We start from the raw sequence: 19,832 nt of genomic DNA, 5'->3' as shown, positions 1-19,832 counted from the left end.
GTCTAGAGGCAACAGTGCTGGTCATGGACACGGTGCATCCTTATCAGAACGTGGCCGTGGGGCATGCTTGTCCTTTTTCTCAGCAGCTGGCATTGTTGAGCCACAACATGCCGAAGAGTTGGTAGAGTGGATGACCAAGCCGTCCTCATACTCCTCATTCTCTGTCACCCAGGGTACCTTGGCTGCCAATGTAGGTGCCAAAGCGGCCTATTCCTTGTACTCAAGGTCATCATCAGTTACTCCTTCCCTAGCCCCACCGGAAGAGCCCCCCAAACTGTTCGATCACAGTGTTGGGTACATGCTGCAGGAGGATGCACAGCGTTTTGAAGGCTCCGATGATGGTACCCAGCTTGAGGAAGGCAGTAAAGTGAGCCCAGAGAGAGGGGTTACCCAAGAAGGACAAAAAACTGGCAGTCATGTTCCCCCAGCTACAGCATACTTCCAGGTTTGCTCCAGTGACGAGGGTCATGTTCCCCCAGCTGCAGCATACTGCCAGGTTTGCGCCAGTGATGAGGGGGGAGGGGATGATGAGCTCACTGACTCTATGTGGGTGCCTGATAGGAGAGAGGAGGAGGAGGCGGAGGAGGGGGAGGAGGAGGCACATCTCCAACGAGCAGGATGCCCTCCAGGGGCCAGCTTAAGGGCAGCCAACTGACTGCATCACACCGCAGAGCTCCACAAGTGCAGGGCACTGGTGACTCTGCACATTATTCCAAAAGTTCTTTGGTGTGGGTCTTTTTTGAGACGTGTTCAGCAGATCGCACAGTTGCTATTTGCAACATATGTCTGAAGCGTATCAAGCATGGACTAGACAGCAAGCGCTTGGGCACCACATGCTCAATCAGACATATGTTGAGCTCCCATGCAGCCCATTGGCAACACTACCTAAAAGACCCACACCAATAAAAAAGCGGACCTTATCTTGCTCCTCCTCAAAGGCGGTGATCTCCAACCCTTACTATACCTTTAGTCCTCTCAGAAAACTGCACTGAGAGGAATGAAGGTGTAGAATTAGGTGTGCCATTGCCAAGTACTTGCAGGCAATCTGCTATCGGTACACCAACGTCCGATTCTAGCAGGAAGATTTCCCTATCTCAGTTGCTCCACTGGCAAAAGAAGTTCGCTCCCAGCCATCCACATGCCCAGCAGTTGAATGCTAGCTTGGCTAAATTGCTAGCACTTCAACTGCTGCCTTATCAGTTGGTAGACTCTGCCCCCTCCCATGAGTTTGTGGAATGTGCGGTACCTCAGTGGCAGGTTCCCAAATGCCACTTTTTTTCACGGAAGGCGATTCCGGTTCTCTACCAGCATGTGGAAGACAATGTCTTGGCCTCGCTGAACAGGACGGTCAGCGGTAAGGTGCATATTACTGCTGACTTATGGTCCAGCAGGCATTGGACAGGGACGTTACCTATCTTTCACTGTGCACTGGGTGACTCTGCTGGCAGCAGGGAAGGATGCAGGACAGGGTGCAGTAGTGTTGGAGGTTTTTCCACCACCACACCTCCAAAATTCTACTATTGGTGATTCTGCCACACCTCTCTCCTCCACGCCCTCCTCTTCTTCTTCCTCCATGGCCTCTTCCTGTGCTGATTTGTCCTCGGAACCAGCGGTGCTCCGTAGGCATTCAAGGTGCTACACAAGCACACAGGCAAAAAAATGCCAATGCGGTGCTTGAGCTGGTGTGCTTGGGGGACAGGAGCCACACTGGGGCAGAGATTCTGTCAGCTCTTCAGGGGCAGACTCAGAGGTGGTTAACGCCACGCCAGCTTAAGGCAGAAATGGTGGTGTGCGACAATGGCACCAACCTCCTCTCCGTCCACCGACAGGGACAACTGAGCCCCGTTTGGCTCACATCCTTAACTTGGTGGTGCAGCGGTTCTTGGGCAGGTACCCAGGCTTACAGGATGTCCTGAGGCAGGCCAGGAAAGTCTGTGTGCATTTCCATCATATAGTGCTCGGCTAGCTGACCTCCAAAAGGAATTTAACCTGCCCAAGAACCGCATAATCTGTGACATGCCCACCAGATGGAACTCAACGTTGGCCATGCTGCAGCAGCTGCACACGCAGCAGAGGGCCCTCAATGAATACCTGTGCGACTATGGCACCAGAACAGGGTCAGGGGAGCTTGGGTTTTTTTCCCCTCGCCAGTGGGCCATGATGAGGGATGCATGCACTGTCCTGTCACCATTTGAGGAGGCCATGAGGATGGTGACAGTGCATGCATCAGTGGCACTGTCCCTCTTGTCCACCTGTTGGAGCCCATGCTGCATGGAATAATGGACAGGGCACTTGAGGCAGAACAGAGGCAGGAAGAGTAGGACTTTCTTAGCTCTCAAGGCCCCCTTTATCCAGACAGTGTTCCTGTGTGCCCGCCGATCACACAGGAAGAGGACGAGGAGGAGGATTGTGTTAGCATGGAGGTGGAGCCTAGCACTCGGCATCAGCAGCAGTCTTCAAGGGATCATTTACACTCCGAAGAAACCCATGGACTTGTACGTGGCTGGGAGGAGGTGGCTGGGGATCATGTCATCCTTAGTGACCCAGAGAACTCCGGCCCGAATGCCTCAGCAAACCTACGCTGCATGGCCTCCCTGATCCTGCAACGCCTGCGGAAGGGTCCTCGTATTCGTGGTATCAAGGAGAGAGATCATTACTGGCTGGCAACCCTCCTTGATCCACATTACAAGGGTAAGGCTGTGGACCTTATCTTGCCATCGCAGAGGGAACAGAGGATGAAACATCTTCGGGACTCGGGAGGCCTTGCAAAAAGATTTGTGCAACACTTTTCCAGAGCCTGGGAGGTTACAATATCCTGGTCCTCCTGGACAACATGTTGCTGAGGCTTCGTTCAGTCACAGAAGGAGTGGTGGAGAAGGTGGCCATCTGACCGATACGTTCAGACAATTTTTTAGTCAGCAGCCCCAAGGTATGATCGGTTCCAGCAACCATCGCCAACGTCTGATTCACATGGTGCAGGAATACCTTGGGGCAAGATCAGACTTGGACGCCTTTCCCACCGAAAATCCTCTGGGTTACTGGGTCTTGAGGATGGATTACTGGCCAGAGCTTGCACAGTATGAAATTGAGCTACTGGCCTGTCCTGCATCCAGCGTTCTTTCGGAACGCACATTCAGTGCTGCTAGAGGCTTTGTAACCGATCACAGGGTGCGCCTTTCCACCGAATCGGTCGATAGGCTGACCTTCATAAAAATGAATCAGTCTTGGATCACCAGCTACCAAGCACCTGATGCTGATGTAACTGAATATTTTTTTTTTATGTGAGATCCCTTCAAGACTGCCTATGCTGATGCTGAGTGACTATCCTTTTATGCTGAGTGACTGTCCTCCTCCTCCTCAATGTTCATGCTGATAGCTTGTAAGAACATTTTTGGTTCTGGGCACCGTCACTAGTGGCTAAGGCCCAATTTTTCTGCCCCTGTTTAACAGGGGCATGTAATTACAATTTTTGATGCAATACTTTGCAGCAGGGCTCATTCCTTTGCTCCAATTAGAGTATCTGTGAGGGGTTGCAGTGTTGTGGCAACACCACCAGTGCCTAAAGCCCAATTTTTCTGCTCCTGTTTAACAGGGGCGTGTAATTACAATTCTTGATATAATATTTCACAGCAGGGCCCGTTCCAGCTCCCACCAAGAGTAACTGTGAGGGCTTACAGTGTTGTGGCAACACCACCACACCATCCACCACCAAAGGCCCAGTTTTTCTGACCCTGTTTAACAGGGGCATGTAATTACAATTCTTGATATTATATTTTACAGCAGGGCCCGTTCCAGCGCCCACCAAGAGTAACTGTGAGGGCTTACAGTGTTGTGGCAACACCACCACACCGTCCACCACCAAAGGCCCAATTTTTCTGACCCTGTTCAACAGCGGCATGTAATTACAATTCTTGATATTATATTTCACAGCAGGGCCCGTTCCAGCGCCCACCAAGAGTAACTGTGAGGGCTTACAGTGTTGTGGCAACACCACCACACCATCCACCACCAAAGGCCCAGTTTTTCTGACCCTGTTTAACAAGGGCATGTAATTACAATTCTTGATCTAATATTTCACTGCAGGGCCTGTTCCTTCGCCCACCAAGAGTAACTGTGAGGGCTTACAGTGTTGTGGCAACACCACCACACCATCCACCACCAAAGGCCCAATTTTTCTGACCCTGTTTAACAGGGGCATATAATTACAATTCTTGATCTGATATTTCACAGCAGGGCCCGTTCCTGTGTCCACTAAGAGTAACTGTGAGAGCTTACAGTGTTGTGGCAACACCACCACACCGTCCATCACCAAAGGCCCAATTTTTCTGACCCTGTTCAACAGGGGCATGTAATGAATATTCTTGATCTAATATTTCACAACAGGGCCCGTTCCTGCACCCACGAAGAGTAACTGTGAGGGCTTACAGTGTTGTGGCAACCCAACACCTAAGACCCAAATTTCTGCAGAGTATATAGGGCAGGCCCCTACTTTCAAACATCCAACTTACAAACGACTCCTACTTGCAAACGGAAGGAGACAACAGGAAGTGAGAAGAAATCTACCCCTAGGAAGGGAAATTCTCTCCTGTAAGAGTTCCTTGTTTCACTAAAAACCTCAAATATTCAAAAGCCAATTGTCATTGGGACAGAAACTGAGTTGAAATCTTCTGAACAGGTACACAGACAGCAAAACAAATGTTACAGGGGTGATAATCCTTCCCTATGTTTTCCAAAAAGCTTAAAAATAGATTTTTTGGCTGGAGCTTCACGTAAAAGATGTACCAGTTCAAAATTACAAACAGATTCTACTTAAGAACAAATCTACAGTCCCTGTCTTGTTTGCACCGCCTGTATAATGTGTTCAGAATATAGAGGGCCTGGGGCGGGGTTCCCCTTAATATCCATACAAGACCCAAAGGGGCTGGTAATGGGCTGGGGGGGTTTCTCTATGATTTTCATCCATATTGCCAGGACCAGACATGACATTAAAGCTGCAAGCAGTTTTAAATGACTTTTTTTCCTTTAGAAATGTCATTTTGAGCAGGGACTGTTCTAAACATGGGAAACATGCATGACTTTACAGGCATACTATAGACACCCCCCAGGCATGATATTTAAAGGAATATTTCACTTTTATTTTTTCACTTTAAGCACCATTAAAATCACTGCTCCCAAAAAAACATCCGTTTTTAAAACTTTTTTTGCATTGATACCCTGGGGCAGGACCCGGGTCCCCAAACCCTATTAAGGACAATAACTTGCATATTAGCCTTTAAAATTCGCACTTTTGATTTCTCACGTTCAAGTCCCATAGACTTTAATGGAGTTCGAAAGTTTGCGCAAACTTTCAGTCCGTTCGAATGTTCTGATGCAAACCGAACCAGGGGGTGTTCGTCTCATCCCTACTAGGGAGGATGACAGTGTGTTGTTGTAGATGGAAGTGGTTAGGTCTGGGCAGTACAGGGGTGCGATTTTGTCATAAAGGCCATCAGTAGCAGAATGAAGAAGGGAAGGGTTGAGGTTGCGAAGGTTTCAGCGGGTAGTGGTTTTGATTTTCACCATTTTGCAAAAAGTCACAATCTAAAATTTACACATATTGGTTATTCATTACCTCAATACAAGTTAGCTTTTATATTTAGTAAAAAATTTTGTAATTTTTGTAAAATATATGCTGTGTTTTTACCGGTAATAATGATTTTTGTGTATTTTTTGTGAAAAATATTATTTTGATAAACATTCGCGCAAATATCATTGTGCCATACAAATCAGTAGCACCTTATTTGAATTCTACTGGTTATGTGCTTTCAGAAAATATATGGTTGGGGGGTCTTTTACAAACTCTGAAAGCTGTAAGAGAAAAATAATAAAGCAATGGAAACATTTCAAAAATGGTCTGGCCGGCTGAGTTTAAAAGTGGAGCGCAGAGCCTGGCAGTGAAAAGGTTAATTATATTTATTTATCTTATGCCCATATACCTGTATTTCTTCAGGTTTCCCAACATTACAGGTTAACAGGTATAAAGTTTGGCTACCTCGCTACAGTAACTGTGAGGGCTTACTGTGTTGTGGCAACACCACCACCACACCACCAAAGGCCCAATTTTTCTGACCCTGTTTAACAGGGGCATGTAATTACAATTCTTGATCTAAAATTTCACAGCAGGGCCCATTCCTTTGCCCACCAAGAGTAACTGTGAGGGCTTACAGTGTTGTGGCAACCCCAACACCTAAGGCCCAAATTTCTGCAGAGTATATAGGGCAGGCCCCTACTTTCAAACATCCAACCATTTTTCAAAAAGTCACAATCTAAAATTCACACATTTTGGTTATTCATTACCTCAATACAAGTTAACTTTTATATTTAGTAAAAATTTTGTAAGCCATGCTGTGTTTTTACTGGCTAATAATGATTTTTGTGTATTTTTTGTGAAAAATAGTATTTTGATAAACATTCGTGCAAATATCATTGTGTTGTAAAAATCAGTAGCACCTTATTTGAATTCTACTGGTTATGTGCTTTCAGAAAATATATGGTTGGGGGTCTTTTTTCAAAATCTGAAAGCTGTAAGAGAAAAATAAAAAAGCAATGGAAACATTTCAAAAATGGTCGGGCCAGCTGAGTTTAAAAGTGGAGCGCAGGGCCTGGCAGCGAAAAGGTTAATTACATTTATTTATCTTATGCCCATATACCTGTATTTCTGCAGGGTTTCCTAACATTACAGTTTAATAGATATAAAGTTTGGCTACCTCACTACAATGCATTTGCAGCAGTTCCCCAGCATTTACAAAGTTTGCACGTTTTAGACTTTTGGCTGATAAGTTTGCAGGTTCACCAACAGAAATAAGGGGCAACCTATAACGCAGTGCTTACTTATTGCCCCTAGTCAGCTGAGTCACAAGAGCCAATAATGTAAAGGAATGGATAACCCAGACCTCTTCTTATATAAGGGTGGCCTTACAGCAGCCATATTGTCAGTGTGTGTTGGAATTTGTAGGGGCGGCTGACAATTCTGTGTAGTGAGAGATTTTTTATTTTGTCATTAATACATTTTTCTGCCTCTGCAACAGAAAATTTCAGCTTGTGGACCTTGCCTTGTCCCACTGCACATCAAATAAAAAAAAACAGGTCTACAATACAATTTGCTGGATCACAGATTTATTGTCAATGTAGAAGGCACAAACAGTCAGAAAACAATATAGAGACCTTGGTGCTTCACATGGAAAGATTTCTATACTGATATCAAATTGTCAAATTCTCATTAGGAATTAGGATACTGCACAGCAAACAGCAATGTAAAATTGTCCAGCAGTAGGATAGTTTAATCAGAGATAATAGGCCTAACTTGTGTATGCCAACTTTTATCTTATCAGTAGGGATAGGGGATTTGGTGAATGATGGGTGGTGATTTAGGTGCACACTGTTCTTGCACTTAGTCTTTCAAATCATCCAGTTGCATACTTCAAACAAAAAGCAGCTTAAAGGGCAGATTTATGCACTGCCATGGGGGACATGCTGTGACCCCACCCGTCCATCAATATGTCATCCATTCCTTCATCCATTCCTTGTGCGCCACATTAGAGGATGTTCTCTATTTTTGTGGTGAACCTGGAAATTTTTGGGGATTCCCAAATGTTTTGAATTGCAGAGATTCTCCCCAAATCTATGGTAATAATAATAATAATAATAATAATAATAATAATAATAATAATAATACACATGGCATTGTTGGCCATCAAACTCATTTTACTGCTTTATGTACAATATGTCATAATGGTTTTTTTTTTTAACCTTCACTTTCTATGGTGCTGACAAAAATGGATTCTGTGTATTTTAGGTTTGGCCTTTTTTTCCTACTCTATAAGCAGATTCATATTCCAGTTTATCAGTAATAAATAACGGAATTATTCTTTATAAACCTGACACTCTCACAGCCTTCAGCTGAGCCATGAAGTCAGTGTCAGGATCCTGGGCTGCTGTCAGTGATAATGAAGTCAGGAGAAGAGGAAGAACTCATTGGAGTCTATCAGAGACTCGGCCATATTGTCTTCAGATATCTACTTAGAATATTGTGGTTGTTGTCTTTGACCCCCTGCACATCTGACACCCAGAACTCTGCTCACCACTGTGATATGACTATGAGGAATTATACATTTGAGTACAAGTATTGTCAGGATGGAGACATCATTATAGGAGGGATATTCTCTGTACATTCTGTAGTGTCAGTGTGGAGGCAGAAGGGAAGTCTTATTAAAAATCTCATGTGTTCAGCGTAAGTGAAATATGAAGAGCAAATCTTCCAATCTGATCTACAGAGCTGTGTCTTTAGGAGATATGTGTGATAATGTGCAGGACTCATTCAGTCTGTTACACTGAATTTATATAAAAATATGTTCATGAAAACCGGGTTATTAATGTTCACATTCATTCATTATGAATAGCTGCCAATGCACCACAATGGTGGAAAAAAAACATACAATTCCCTTTTTTAATAAGGAAGCACACCGCAGAGCATGGTATGTGTATTATGGTGCCTAGAGGTGTGTTGTGTTTTGGGATCTACTGTACAATGTATTGGGGGGCAATTCACAATGAATGACACCGCATTGCACTGCCCATAGAGAAGGTACTTTGCTATGCATTGTTATGTGTTACCACAATGCACAAGTATAAATGGGACCTTGAATGAGTTTGGCCCTTATTGACTCCATACCTTTTTTTTTCACTTTCAAATAGAGTGGGGAAGGATAAAGAATCCCTGCCAGGTTTTTACTCCTATCTGGGGCTCCATTAGAGAGATTCCCCCCACTTCCTGTCCTGCAGATAACTTTTTACCATAGAAAGTGAGGGAATCTCTCCAATAGCAGCACAGAAATAAACACCATTTTTAGTAAAGTACTGGAAGGCTGGAATCCCTGTCAGTCTTGTATTTCTGTCTGTGTCCCTATTGCAGATTTTTCCTCACTTCCTGTCTGGTAAAACTGTTATCTGCAGGACATGAAGTGAGGGGACATTTCTCTAATGGAGCCCTGGACAGTGGCTGTCCAAAAGAAAAAAGGTTTTGGTTGGACATGAATTTTAAGGCATCACAATAACATTATATAGTATTTATGTTTCTGATGGCCGGCATTGCATTGACCTTTTCGCCGGCATGCACAATTTTAAGGCTTTACATGTTGGGTTTTTATTTACTCGGAACAACTTCATATTTTATATTTTACCAAAAAGTTGACTACCACATTTCGCTTGTGTGCAGTAACATTACTTTTAGTGTATTTTTTAGTGAAAATATGTGTTTGATAAACAACTCCTCTAATATCACAGGGTCTTTGCTTTCAGAAAATATATAATGTTTGGGGGGGTTAACTAATCATCAGGCATTTTAATATTTCACACAAATGCGGCTCTGGCAGTGAAAGGATTAAAGATAATGCAGTCACAGAAAAATTTCCATTGATCTGTTCTTGTTGTGGACTGACAATACCGTTCTGTTTGTTAAATAAAAAAACAAGGAATGGTGTCAGCCCTGTCACATTTCTTTTGATAAACTAAAGAATGTCTCCCCTTCTCCTGAACTCTACAACATGGGCGGATTGTTTTGTTGTCAAAGATAAAAAAAACAAAAAACTGTGAGTGTGGATGTGTGTGTGTTTGGGGGTTGATTAGACTCTTTGAGGTAACATAGACAGAGCTAAAAAAGAGGGAAAAATATAACTAACACGTCTTGGGGATGTCCTGACCCTGCTGGTGAAGTGGCGCATGAGCATTATGTATACAACCTACTACAGCAACATTAACATTTACAAAGGGAAAAAATGCTGTTTAACCACTTCAATACTGGGCACTTATACACCTTCCTACCCAAACTAATTTTCAGCTTTCAGTGCTGTCGCAGTTTGAATGACAATTGCGCTATCATACAACACTTTACCCAAACTAAATTTTTATCATTTTGTTCCCACAAATAGAGCTTTCTTTTGGTGGTATTTTATCACCTCTGCGGTTTTTATTTTTTGCTAAACAAATAAAAAAAGACTGAAAATTTTGCAAAAAAATAAAAGTTTTGCTTTTGTTTCTGTTAAAAATTTTAGTAAATAAGTAAGTTTTCTCTTTCACTGATGGGCACTGATAAGGCGTCACTGACAGGCACTGATAAGGCGGCACCGATGAGGTGGCACCAATGAGCGGGCACTGACGATGGGCACTGATATGCGGCACTGATGGGCACTGGTAGGTGGCACTGATATGCAGCACTGATGGGCACTCATGGGTGGCACTGGTGGGCAATGATGGGCACTGATAGGTGACACTGATGGGCACTGAAAGGCTGCAAAGATGGGTTCTTATGGGTGGCACTGGTAGGCAGCACTGATGGGCACTGATAGGCGGCACTGCTGGACACTGATGGGCACTGATAGGCATCACTGCTTGGCACAGATAGGCACTGATACGTGGCACTGATGGGCACTGATACGCAGCACTGATATGAGGCACTGATAGGCATCCCTGGTGGCACTGGCAGTGGTAGGCATTGTGAGTGGGCACTGATTAGCAGCTGCCTGGGCATTGATTGGCAGCTGCCTTGGCACAGATTAGTATTTCCCTGGGGGTCTAGTGTGAATGGCCATCCTGGTGGTCCTGGGCAGCTTCCCTGGTGGTTCTGGATGGGATCTGAGGGGGGGCTGTGCTGATAAACAATCAGCATAGACCCCCCTGTCAGGAGAGCAGCCGATCGGCTCTACTCTACTCTCGTCTGTCAGGCGCGAGTGAAGAAAAGCCGATCACCTGCTCTTCCTATTTACATCGTGATCAGCTGTGATTGGACATGGCTGATCATGTGGTAAAGAGTCTCCGTCAGAGACTCTTTACCTAGATCAGTGTTGTGGGATTTCAGACTGACACACCGCAACAACGATTGCCACGATGCGCACAGCGGCTTGATATCCTGAGGACGTCATATGATGCCCAATTAGGTTATTGAATCCACTTTGCAGCCATCATTTTGCTATATGGCGGGCGGCAGGTGGTTAAGTTGCTGGAAAATTACAGCTTCAGCCATCTACCAATCAGCTGAAGTTTCACCTAATCTATAGCAGAATCTTATCCCAGGTGAGGGGATCTGGTATAGATGTTAATAGTGGACCCCACACAAAACAAAAAAGTGTATAATTCCCCCTCAGGATGCATAAATTATCCTTTACCCTGATAAGGTTCTGATAAGGAGTCAAGGGGTACCCAAAAAATGGCATATTGCCTCCCCCATAAATATTCATACCAGACCGGTAATGTCTGGTATTGATTTTAAGGGGAACTTTCAGGCAAAAAAAAAATGATCAAAGCCCCTGCCAGGCCAGGAAAAGTGAGAATCCAACATCCCCATCTGAACCATAACAGGCCACATACCCTTAGCATTGGGGGGTACCTTGCCAGGAGGCCACTGGCAAAGCACCATAATGATGAGGACAAGAGCCTCTTTCCCACAACCCTGGTCTGGTGGTTGTGGGGGTCTGCATGCTGAGGGGGCTTATTGGAAACTGGAAACCTGAGATGCAGGCATTCCCGCCTATGTGAATAAGGTACACAGTAGCCCTATTCATTCATAGAATAAGTGAAAAAATAAACACACCACAGTTTTTGACAAGTCCTTTTTTTAGCACAAAAAAGGATTTAAAAGAATTTAAGCAAGAATTGGAAAACTTTTCACAAACTAAACCCAGGAAGATTGTCTTATCTTTGGCCCTGACTGTCTCCTATGGCATGTCTGTAGCCTCCAACCAGTCCTGTAGCAAGTTTGAAGTCTCTGACCCTTTCCTCTAGTAAGTCTACATTCTCTGACCTTCTTCTGTATCATTACATATACTGAATATTGTGTGCGGCTACTTGGTGATATAAGGGGCTATAGCTGAAGTCCCCTATGCCCCGTAAATAGCCAACCACTGCTATAACTAATATAAGTGCAGGAATCATTGAATGTTATTATATGTTTCACAGAGCAATGCACACGGCCACCAATCCCACCTTAGATCTCTAGTTGAAATGTGTTATACATTTTGCCATAAAGAATTTCTGCTTGAATCCTTGTACTGTAGACCAATGCAAAACTATCCATTTTCTGCAGTGTTTACCAGAGAGAATACAGACATCTCCTGGCTTTTATATTTGCTATTGATGAGATAAACCACAATCCAGATATTCTGCCCAACATAACTCTGGGATATCATGTGTATGATTCTTGTGGACATGTGAATAAAGCTATAAAAGACGTTCTACAGATATTGTCTGGACATACAAAGGAAGCTCCAAATTATTCCTGTATGGAGCGGGGTGTCCTGGCTGGTTTCATTGGAGATCTCAATTCTGACACCACCCTCCAAATGGCCCAGCTGCTGAATCTATATGGTTACACCCAGGTAAGAAAAGTAGAATTTTCTATTTTACAAAACGTTAGGACAGCTAGTCATCTAATGGTGAGGTGGGTCAAAAAGGTACAAATAATCCTCTGTGCAAAGCACCGTAAAGTATAACATTGTTCTAAATAAATGAAGGCAGTGCTGTGTAGGGATGGGCAAATGTTCAGTCCAGACTGTTATGGCATTTGGACAAATGCCTGATCTTTTGGCCATTCAGCCCCCTGATGATCATATATCCAGTATCTCACAAAGGTGAGTACGCCCCTCATATTTTTTGTAAATAATTTATTATATCTTTTCATGTGACAACACTGAAGAAATGACACTTGTCTACAATGTAAAGTAGTTAGTGTACAGCTTGTATAACAGTGTAAATTTGCTGTCCCCTCAAAATAACTCACACACAGTCATTGTCTAAACCGCTGGCAACAAAAGTGAGTACACCCCTAAGTGAAAATGTCCAAATTGGGCCCAAAGTGTCAATATTTTGTGTGGCTACTATTATTTTCCAGAACTGCCTTAACCCTCTTGGGCATGGAGGTCATCAGAGCTTCACAGGTTGCCACTGGAGTCCTCTTCCACTCCTCCATGATGACATCACATTGCTGGTGGATGTTAGAGAACTTGCGTTCCTCCACCTTCCGTTTGAGGATGCCCCACAGATGCTCAATAGGGTTTAGGTCTGGAGACATGCTTGGCCAGTCCATCACCTTTACCCTCAGCTTCTTTAGCAAGGCAGTGGTCATCTTGGAGGTGTGTTTTGGGTCTTTATCATGTAAGAATACTGCCCTGCGGCCCAGTCTCCGAAGGGAGGGGAACATGCTCTGCTTTAGTATGTCACAGTACATGTTGGCATTCATGGTTCCCTCAATGAACTGTAGCTCCCCAGTGCCAGCAGCACTCATGCAGCCCCAGACAATGACACTCCCACCACCATGCTTGACTGTAGGCAAGACACACTTGTCTTTGTACTCCTCACTGGGTTGCCACCACACATGCCTGACACCATCTGAACCAAATAAGTTTGTCTTGGTCTCATCAGACCACAGGACATGGTTCCAGTAATCCACATCCTTAGTCTGCTTGTCTTCAGCAAACTGTTTGTGGGCCTTCTTGTGCATCATCCTTAGAAGAGGCTTCCTTCTGGAATGACAGCCATGCAGACCAGTTTGATGCAGTGTGCGGCGTATGGTCTGAGCACTGACAGGCTGACCCCCACCCCTTCAACCTCTGTAGCAACGCTGGCAGCACTCATACGTCTATTTCCCAAAGATAACCTCTGGATATGACGCTGAGCATGTGCACTCAATTTACATAGTTATGTAGTTACATAGTAGGTGAGGTTGAAAAAAGACACAAGTCCATCAAGTCCAACCTATGTGTGTGATTGTAAGTCAGTATTATATTGGATATCCTTGTATGTTGTGGTCGTTCAGGTGCTTATCTAATAGTTTTTTTAAATTATCGATGCTCCCCACTGAGACCACCGCCTGTGGAAGAGAATTCCACATCCTAACCGCTCTCACGGTAAAGAACCCTCTACGCAGTTTAAGGTTAAACCGCTTTTCTTCTAATTTTAGTGAATGGCCGCGTGTCTTATTAAATTCCCTTTTGCGGAAAAGTTTTATCCCTATTGTTGGGTCACCAGTATGGTATTTGTACATTGAAATCATATCCCCTCTCAAGTGTCTCTTCTCCAGAGAAAATATGTTCGGTGCTTGCAACTTTTCTTCATAACTAAGGTCCTCCAGTCTCTTAATTAGTTTTGTTGCCCTTCTCTGTACTCGCTCCATTTCCAGGACTGGAGCCCAGAACTGGTGCGGCCGGACCAGAGTCCTATAGAATGGGAGAATTATCATTTTATCTCTGGCCTTAATCCCCTTTTTAATGCATGCCAATTTTCTGTTCGATTTGCTTGCAGCAGCCTGGCATTGCATGCCATTGCTGAGCCCATCATCTACTAGGACCCCCAGGTCCTTTTCCATCCTAGATTCCCTCAGAGGTTCTCCCTCAGGGAGTAGATTGCATTCATATTTTTGCCACCCAGATGCTATATTTTACATTTTTCTACATTAAACCTAATTTTCCATGTAGTTGCCCACCCCATTAATTTGTCCAGATCTTCCTGCAAGGTTTCCACATCCTGCGTATAAGTTATTGCCCTGCTTAGCTTAGTATTGTCTGCTTAAACAGAGATTGAGCTGTTTATCCCATCCTCCAGGTCGTTTATGAATAAATTATATAGGATTGGTCCCAGGACAGAACCCTGGGGGAACCCTAAATTCTTCTTTGGTCGACCATGGTGAGGCCTGTTCTGAGAGGAACTTGTCCTGTTAAACTGCTGTATGGTCTTGGCCACTGTGCTGCAGCTCAGTTTCAGGGTCTTGGCAATATTCTTATAGCCTAGGCCATCTTTATGTAGAGCAGCAATTCTTTTTTCAGATCCTCAAAGAGTTCTTTACTATGAGGTGCCATGTTGAACTTCCAGTGACCAGTATGAAAGAGCGAGAGCGATAACACCAAATTTAACACACCTGCTGTTCCCCATTCACACCTGAGACCTTGTAAAACTAATGAGTCACATGACACTGGGGAGGGAAAATGGCTAATTGGGTTAAATTTGGACATTTTCACTTAGAATTGTACTCACTTTTGTTCCCAGCGGTTTAGACATTAATGGCTGTGTGTTGAGTTATTTTGAGGGGACAGCAAATTTACACTGTTATACAAGCTGTACACTCACTACTTTACATTGTAGAAAAGTGTAATGTCTTCAGTGTCGTCACATATAAAAATATAATAAAATATTTGCAAAAATGTGAGGGGTGTACTCACTTTTGTGAGATACTGTAGAAGTAGTATTTCAGGAAGCTAGGAGCCACCAAAGTCACCAATGTCATTGGCTTACATGGCCGTTAATTCCCAGCCATGGCCGTATTTGGTCAATGATGTCATTATTATCTCTGCCCCTTCCCTGTCATGTGCACCAAGTCTGTTGGGTTTTTAGTGTTAGCAGGTTGGCAGGGGGCGGACATCATAAATAATTATGCATTTACAATGAGGGGCTTTTCTTGGGTTATTTTTTTAATAAAGGACATGTCAAAAATTTGGGTGTCTTTATCTGTAGATTACTTTTTTGTGATTGAGTAGGAGTACTATGTCCCTCTTACTCATTCACATAGGGATGGCCGGTTTCTGGAGGCCTCCATATTTTTAAAAAGTCTTCCAGCTTCCAATAAGCCTACCGCCTGCAGACAACCACAACTACCGGGCCAGACTATCTATCGGTGGATCTTGGATCCCACATATAATTGAAAGAGGACTTTTTGTTTTGTTATTGAATTATTGTATTATTTCATATTCCATTGAGCAGTCGGGGAGATTACTGTTTCCATGGTGGTGGGATGGATATATTGGAGATGTGGAAGCACTGCATAATTCTAACATGTATACTGTATATAGAGTATCAAGCCTTGTAGGTCTGAATATTATATGTACTGTAGTTGCTGTCAAAGTTGTCTTTGGGGATTGATACAATGTTTGTACACAGTGCAAGGAAGGTATTGAAAAGACAGATCGAAGTAGATGGAAGTGTGTATGTGTATATATATATATATATATATATATACAGTATATTTCTTTGTTATCTGAAGAAATGAGAGTTATGGTTGAATAGACAGTTCCATAGTGGAAATGTAAATATTGATCTGGTCCATAAAGGATATACAGGTTCGGAAGCTGAGCTGGTAATTGTGTTCATACTCGGTTGTCCACCTCCAGATAAAGCCAAAATCATTCTTGCAGTGGGAGTGTCTATCCAGAAAACAGATGATCAGGAGACCCCTAGGTGGTATTACAGGAGGAAGATCTCTTAGAGGGAAATTTATCAAAATTGGAGCAGCCAGAATCTGGGACAGTTGTGTACGACAACCAATCAGCTTCCATATTTCATCTTCAAAGCTTAACTAAACAAGCTGAAGATAGAGGCTGATTGGTTGCTCCAGATTCTGGCTGCTACAGTTTTGATAAATTCCCCATTAATGTCATATTATCAGCTTTCACTGATGACTGTAATCATTTATAAAATAATACATTTACTCTTGCATCTTTATCTGATTGGTCCGGTGAAATAAAAGCATCACTAAAATCTGCTTATAGATCTCTTGTAGACAGCTCAGATGACATGTTTGTTGCTCTTAAAAAAACAAACAAAAAAAAAACATTAAAACACTTTCTAAGGTTCTCTTCTGTCCATTAAGAGTTCCAGATTAATTATACAGACTGTTTTCTTTCTTTCTAGATTAGTTATGGAGCCAGAGATACTTTACTGAGTGATAGAAAGATGTATCCAAACTTTTTCCGGACAGTTCCAGATAATGAGATGCAACATGTGGCCATAGCAAAGTTACTGGAAAGGTTGAAGTGGAACTGGGTCGGGATCCTTACATCTGATGATGAATACGGAGAGAGGGAGATCCGACAACTCAGCAAACATTTATCTAATCATGGAATTTGTATTGAATTCAAGATTCTGGTGTCTATAAAGAATTATAATAAAATTCCTCCAGAGCTGCAGACCTCAACTACGGAAGTTCTTATTATTTGTGGCTCAGTTAGTATGACTTATTACAAGTTTTTGTATAATAATGTCCCTTATTACACGGAGAAAACATTTATTATACCAGATTCTTGGTCAATGAGTGACATGTTTTTTGATATCAGTAACTGCAGCTTGGTGTTTACGTTCCCCGTTCTCTACATAAAGGAATTGCTGGAATATTTTTATAGTATTCATCCATCCAGCCGCCCAAATGACCCCCTGATGGAGGATATTCTCATATCTGAATATAGATGCTTTTCAAAAAACCAAATGAAAAATTTCCTTATTCCACTCAGAACTGGATTACCTCTTAGGAACTGCAGTTTGGAGACACGTCCACTTGGTTTATCTTATCCTGATGAGAAAACATCCTATAAAGTGTATATTGCAGTCTACATTTTGGCTCAAGCATTACATGACATGGATTTCTCTTTTAAAATAAATAACAAAAAATCTGAAATAAATCCACACACACTAAAGTATAAGGTGAGAGCGTCCAATGAAAGTTTACTCGTATCTTTTTATACTCGGTCAGTTCAGTACTGGAACACAATGTGCCCAGACAAAAATTACACCCAGTTTAGGTTCATGTTTAGTTTAGAGGTGTTTAACCCTTTCAATTCTGGAGCAGTTTTTTTTATTTTTGCACCCATGTTAAAAAATAATTTTAGGCCTGAAGATGATATAAAACCCCCAAACAGTATACAGTATATTTCTGAAAGCAGAGACCCTGGAGAAACAATGCTTGCTGTATCATCTTTTTCTGTCACATGATATTAGTGCAATGGTTTACCAAATGTAATCTTTTGTTTTCAGTAAAAGATACACAAAGTTCATTTTAGGGCACACAAATGTAATATATTACCCAATTATTTGGTAAAATATAAAAGATGAGGTTGCATCGAATACATAGGTAATGTTTTAAAGACTAAGTTCACCTTTTGGAACATGTTACATCACACATCATTATTTGGGATGTAAAGTGTTCCAGAACATGTTCCCTCACCCTCTGTACCAGTGGGTAGGGGGTTCTTCTCTCCCAAAACTGCATCCACATTTAAAATCAGCTCTGCCCACACAGCCATGTCATTTATTTACAAGAATCTGAGAATAGATAAACTACAAGTCCTGTCAGATAACTGATAAACGGCCACAAATTATTACTCTCACTCCAGCATGTGTGTTGATAGTGTGCAGGCACCCCTGTCATCTGTGTTTATTTTTGTATATTCATGTAAGTATAGGGCAGCACAGTGGTGTAGTGGTTGGCACGTTCACCCAGCAGTAAAAAGGTTCACTGGTTCAAATCCCAACCACGACACCACCTGCTTGGAGTTTGCATGTTCTCCCTGTGTCTGCGTGGGTTTCCTCCCGGGTACTCCGGTTTTCTCCCACACTCCAAAGACATGTTGGTAGGTTAATTGAATCCTGTCTAAATTGTCCCTACTATATGAATGTGAGTTAGGGACCATAGATTGTAAGCTCCTTGAGGGTAGCGACTGATGTAAATGTATAATATATATGTAAAGCACTGCATAAATTGACAGCACTATATAAGTACCTGGAATAATAATATGTGGGGGTGGGGGGAGGTTCATATTTATGTATTTTGAGGGGTTAAAGTGCTTGGAATTAACTTTATTTTCTTACACTTTATTTTTTATCACATTAGGACACGAGTCCCCTATGTGATACTTTTTGGGGACATGTTCGCTTTAACTAATGAAGTTTAGATCACACTCCATTAGCTTCTTCCCAGTGGCAGCAGAACCCCAAAGTGTGGTGAAGTGGGCAGAGTATAAACCACCTCGTGTGGTAATATGCCAAGCAAAAGTGAATAATGGCCACGAATTGATGCCACCATACAAGAATAGATCAATAGAAGCGGATGCAATTCTGCGATAAGAAAAATAAAATAAAAAATATAATAAAGGCAATTAAATAGAAAGTGACACAGTGCTAGATGAGATAAACAATCACCCCTCAATAGGTGAAAAAAAGACTTCCCAAGTGAATGCTCACAACCAAAATTCATATATAAAGTGGAAGCAATTAAATGCAAAGTGACTCAGTGCTTAGTGAAATAAAACGATCACCCCTCGTTAGGTGAAACAATATATAACTGTGAGTAAGGAAAAAATGCCTTCCCAAATAAATTGCTCACAACCAAAGTTCATACACAAGTGATGCCGGTGGCTCAAAATTAATCACTAGAAATAAATAATAATGCTGATAAAGAATAAATAATGATGATAAAGAATAAATAATAAATAAAGTCGCTTCTTCTACGTGAGCTAAAAAATAGGCAGTGATAAAGTGACATATAGTGCAGGATAAAATGTTGAGATCAGCACCAAATATGTGCATAGATTGCAAAATAGTAAAAAATAACGACCAAATTAAATAGTGAAATCATGCCATAATAATTAATAAATGCAGTAATAAAGTAATAGAATAATCAATAATGATGGGACAGCTAATCCCACAATAGAGATGCTGTCCCAGACAGTGACAATAGTGCAATAATGTCCATACAAAAGTGCAGTAGTGATGAGTGATTTCCACAAAGAGTCTTTAGACACAGTGCAAAAAAATGTGCAGTGACTGGTAATTTTTCTTCTATGCACGTTCTAGTGCATCTCCCAGGTGTTTCCCCCAGCCTCTCACCTCCAACAGCGGCCCCCAATGGGCCTAGTAGGGCGGGTGGATAATTCTAGGAGAGGATGTATTTCCTGCAGCGTGTCTTTAAACATCCAGTAGGTCTGTCTCTCTGCAACTCATCCCACAGCTCTCAGCACTCTCAGCGGTCCCAGCAGTTTTTAAGA

This window comes from Aquarana catesbeiana, linkage group LG01 (genome assembly GCF_042186555.1).
Source record: "Aquarana catesbeiana isolate 2022-GZ linkage group LG01, ASM4218655v1, whole genome shotgun sequence".
Classification (NCBI taxonomy): domain Eukaryota; kingdom Metazoa; phylum Chordata; class Amphibia; order Anura; family Ranidae; genus Aquarana; species Aquarana catesbeiana.
Note: the sequence above shows the minus strand (reverse complement) of the source record.